Below are 5767 nucleotides of genomic sequence, written 5' to 3'. Positions count from 1 at the left end.
ACTTTAAGCCACCCAGTACGTGGTACTTTGTTATGGTAATCCTAGCAATTAATAGGGAACCTAAATAATGTTGTATAAATTTTTCTCTGCAGTTTTTCTGAAAAGTGAAAAGATGTTCCTATCATGCCTGAGTTCATCCCAGAGACAGTATTTAAAATGTTCAGTGCCTTCTGTTGATGGTTCCACAAATTTAAGGCTGTCAGAAGGATAAAGGACTGCTCATTGCATATTGAAAATATGCTCCATTTATGGAAACACTAAAATGTGGCTATATGAGACCTATTTTTGCCCAAAGAATTTAGTGACAAGCAATCTATTTATCTCACAGTCAAATATCATAAAGATTGAATCAAAGATATTTAAATAAAAATATTATATTACATTCTATTTGGCAAAATGAGAAAATTTGAAACTCCAAGCATTTGATAATACAAAATGATCAATATAAATATTAAGATTACTTACACATGTCTTATTTAAAAATCTAACTTTTTACAAAGGCTTTTTTAAAAGATTGTTCCTTTGGGTGGCTGAAGTACTAAATAACTATATCGGCCTACAAATCTTACATAAAATTTAGGAATTTTCAAAGTTAAATTTTAAAATGTGAAAAGAACCATTTTTTAACCATAAAATTTAAAATACATTCATCTTAACATAACTTCTTTGCTTAAAAATGCAAGGACTATGCCGTTACACTAAGATATCTGCGGTCATTAAGTGAGAACTCCTTCAAATTGAAGTCCATGCCACCTCTGTCTTCGTCTCTCTGCCTATCTCAAAGTTAGGCACAGCCACAGCCACTTTCCTATTCCCAATGCTAGTCTCAGAGAAGGGGAGATATCTGCTCTGGAACAAACCTGCACCCTCTGCCTGTGGTCTTAATTTCTTTTCTCATCCTGCCTCCTCCGGAACCTTGTTCCTTCAGAAGAATACCATTCCTTGCCTTCTTTTTCCGCCTCTCCCTTTCTACAAGTTCTTGATCGTTCCCTCCTACAGAGGTGCAGGCTCAAGACCACCCTTTATTAAAACAGCTTTACCAAAGCCAATCTTCTGCATAAGCTAATACTCTATCTCATGAACATGTAATGTATATTAAGTGTACTAACATCCTTACCTCTCATTGACTCATCAGCTCACCAGAGTCTAGTTTCTACTACAACATGACCAATCCCAATGGCGGCCAGTGACTTCCCAACTGCCAAATCGAACGGGTTCATCTTTACCAACTAATTTCTCCATCTAAACTGAACTTACTAGCTTTCCCCCCAAGCCTCTTGTATTCTTTGTATCTCTGAGTAATCTTAATCATTTGCTCAGGTCAGAAATCTAGAAGTCATTCTTGACTCCTTCTCTTCCAAGATTCTAATTAATTCCTCAGTTCTATCAGGTCCATTCCTAAACATCTTTTCAATCTATAGACTTTTCTCTACTCTCCCACCACTACTTTAGTCCAAGCTGCCCTCACCTCTCATCTGACTTACTGCAAGTTCACTCCATCTCTAACCTTTCTTGTTCCTGTTCCAATTCTGAGAGAGAGAGATGTTCAGGGTCAGAATGATCATTTTATTACCCTGTCTAAGGTTCTTTCATGTCTTCCACTGCCCATAACATAACGTCCAAACTATTTTAATGACTGGCCTTTGACCAATTCTCAGTTTCCTTTGTTGCCACCATATTCTTGCTCATATGGTTTGACTGTGTCCCCACCCAAATTTCATCTTGAACTGTAGTTCCCATAATCCCCAAGTGTCATGGGAGGAAGCCAGCTGGTGGGAGGTAATTGAATCATGGGGGTAGTTACCCTCATGCTGTTCTTGCAATAGTGAGATCTCACAAGATCTGATGGTTTTAAAAGGGGCTTTTCCCCTTTTGCTTGGCACTTCTCCTTCCTGCCACCATGTGAAGAAGGACATGGTTGCTTCCGCTTCTGCCATGATTGTAAGTTTCCTGAGGCCTCCCCAGCCTTGAGGAACTGTGAGTCAATTCAAGCTCTTTCCTTTATAAATTACCCAGTCTCATGTATGTCCTTATAGCAGTGTGAGAACAGACGGATACACCCAGAATCTACACTTTCAGGTATTTTGAACTTCTCTCCTTCCCTTTCCTGTACCATGCTTTCTACTTCTCCACTTTTGAAAGCATTTGTTCTTTTTCCCACCCAACCCCAGGATCTTTCTCAGGTCCAGCTTAAATGTTTCATCTTCTGAAAGTCTCTGATGCCCTTTTTCAGATTACCTGTGTGGCTGGCCGTGCTTGTCATGTGTTCACTATCGCCCTGCATGTCTCCTGTCATGGACTCATCACATACACTTCATTGTGATGGTCTCCTCTGCTAGAGGATCAGTGCCATGATGGTACAGTCTGTATCTGCCTTTGTTCATCATTGTATCCGCAATCCCTAGCACATAATAGGTGTTTAATAAGTATTTGCTGAATGAATAAATAAATAAACAAATGAAGCATGGGAGGATAACACAATGGATAGTACCTGTTAAGGACTGCAAGTTTGTGGTCTCCCCAAAATTTATATGTTGCAACTTTAACACCAGTGCAATGGTCTTTGGAGGTGGGACCTTTTGGAGGTAATTAGGTTTAGATGAGGTCATGAGGGTGGTCTCCCCACAATAGAATTTATTAGTGTCCTTAATAGGAAGAAGAAGAAGACAACCATCCTATCTGCAATCCAGGAAAAGAACCCTCACCAAGAACTGAATCTGCTGGCATCTTGATCACGGACTTCCAGCCCCCAGAACTATGAGAAATAAATGTTTGCTGTTTAAGCCACCGAGTCTGTGGTATTTCATTAAAGCATGCCAAGCTGACTGACAATGTCCATGCTTAGGAGTCATAGGATTGAAATCTGGCTTTGTCCTTTACTTGCTATGTAACTATGAGCTTATTAATTAACTCTAAGCTTCTGGTTCATAATCTAGAAAATAATAAAAATAATGCATTTTCTTATGTGAGGATTAAATAAATAAGAGATAAAGTTGCTAAGGCACAGTAATTGGTACATGGTAAGAATTTAGAAACACGTTTTATCAATAAATGCTGACAGGCTAGTCATGAGTCAGAAACCTAACTTTGAAAAACCATCACTAAAAATCAATATTGGGCTAATTTAATAAAATACTCCACCTTCTTTCATTAACAGAGCTAACAGAATAGAAAGATACAGGTTTATTCTTGAAAAGTGAGAAAATTACAGGTTTTATGTCTAAAAATGGAGCCCCATCCCTGAAAGAAATTATCAGGTATATGAAATAACAATAACCCACTAATTGTTAATGTTATAGCAACAATTTGCGATTTGCAACGTTTTGCATAATTGGAGAGGCATTAAGACTTCAATTTGAAAATAAACATCAGAAAAGAACAGATAATTATACCCACAAGTTTTAATGATCTACAACTGTGTAGTAGAAATGGCATTAAGAAAAAACACAGAAAACCCTTCGGTTTTTTCTTACTTATAATAAGATTTTTGTTTTAAGAAAAGCATATTTTACATATAATAATAAATGTGAAAAAGAAAAACAAGTATATTAAAAAACAGATTGCAATCTTATTTGTATATTAACTCTTCATACTGCTGTCATAATATTTATAAAGAATTGTTATACTAGAATTAACTGTCATCAGTAAAAGGCTTTGTTTTATTTAATTATAAGTCAAAAGTTTATTAATTTGCAACCAAGAAAAGCAGTTAAGCACAAAAGTAAAACTTCATATTAAAAATACCCCCCAAATTTATCTTCATAAGCATCTTCTGAACATCTCCCAAGGCTCCCAAGACTGAAGGACTTTAGGAGAGAAGGATCAACATTCTTCCTTCTCAACTAAACATCCCAGCTCTTAAACTTGCTACTACCTATTATTAAAGCTATATTTGGAAATGGTAAATTTAACTCATAAATGATTTAGTTGTTAGTTTATCTAAAAACACTCCAAAGCACAGAGCTAGGTATACCAGGATATCCATGCAAAGAAACATCAAATATGAAAGATGAGACAAGCTCATTACCTCCATCATTCCAGGGTTCAGTTCCAACCCCTAACTGTTAAAAACTTTGAAGGGTGTTTTAATAGTGCATGGAAATAGGGATTCTTAGAACTTCTTAGAGTATATTAAAACCATAATTGTGCATATCTGTTTATATTTATCCTTCCAGAAATTTATCCTAAGAAGAAAATATCACGTGAGTGCTCAAAGATGTATGTCCAGGACTTTTACTCTAGTATTTGATATAATATGAAACAGCTGAAAACCACCTAAATAATCCTCAAAAGGTAACTGGCTAACTCATCACAGATAAATATGAAAGTTTAATTAGCCATTATATAATTACACAGTTCTATATATTGTCATGGATTGATGGGTGAAATAGAAGCTCCAGAACAATATCCTATAAAATCATTTATATGAAACCATGTGTAGAAAAATGTTGACCAATATCTTAATGATGACTGTACCTGGATTATGTAATTTAAGATTACTTTTACTTTTTTTACACTTTCTAAAATTTCATCATTATTTACAATTATATAACCTCAACACTATAAAAATAACTCTATTTTCATATTGAAAAAAAAAATCTTTTCCTCAACTGATGACAATTCTGTAGTACAAGTAGTGGCCAGGTGGCACCAACTGAGGCTTGAAAAAATAAGCACCCACGTCATCATTCTTATGTATCCACTGCCTTTTTACAGAGTAGATTCTGGAGCAACTACTGGGCCAAATTTCCATCTTGCCAAAGTGGTTTGTGGGAAGAGAGCATAGGAAAGATGACCCAAGTTTATATTGCATTTAGACAGGTCACTCTAGTCTTCTTTCATAGCTGGATTGTGAGTATATTAAAATCATAATTGTGCACATCTATTGACTACCCACTTCTAGAAATTTATCCTAAGAAGAAAATATCATATGAGTGCTCAAAAGATGCATGTCCAGGACTTTTACTGTAGTATTTGATATAATATGAAACAACTGGAAACCACCTAAATAACCCTCAACAGGCCTGGGAAAGCGTTTTACCAATTTTTACCTGTCTTCAAAGGCTAGCATAGACACAAAGTAAGCAATGAGTCTGTCAAATGGGAGTAAAATAAACTGTCATGCTTTGTTTGCTTCTGCACTATCAAAATGGCTTTGGGGAAGCCCCTGATCAAAACCTGTTTATAGGGTTGTGCTTTACATACTACAGGCACCATTCTCAGCAAAAGTGAGGAGAAAAAATGGGAAGATAAAATTGTTTTATCGTCTAATTCATTTAACCAATTATTTTCTTGATGGAAGAGTCAAAATAACTCCAACTATATAATAATATAGGCTGTTCCTTTAAAAGTTATCAGTGAATCCTCTAACTGAATTCAGACACAATTGTCCTGTCATCTGAATCTATTTTTACAAATGTGGTATCTCCTGGTTTGCTTATTTTTTATCAGCAGTACAATAAATTAATTGTATTATACTATATCAAGACTAATATTTATTTTACATTAGCATTAATGTTCAGACATTAATATATATGTATTATATATGTATATGTAATATATATGTATATTTTTATCAGCAGTACAATAAATTAATTGTATTATACTATATCAAGACTAATATTTATTTTATATTAGCATTAATGTTCAGACATTAATGTATATATGTATATATTATACATATATGTGTATATATCCATATTATGTATATATATGTATATGTGTATATATATATATACACACATATACATATATATGTATATGTGTG

The sequence above is a fragment of the Sapajus apella genome, unplaced genomic scaffold (genome assembly GCF_009761245.1).
Source record: "Sapajus apella isolate SASKATOON/1434 unplaced genomic scaffold, GSC_monkey_1.0 scaffold105, whole genome shotgun sequence".
Taxonomy (NCBI): Eukaryota; Metazoa; Chordata; class Mammalia; order Primates; family Cebidae; genus Sapajus; species Sapajus apella.
This window is presented reverse-complemented; position numbering follows the sequence as displayed.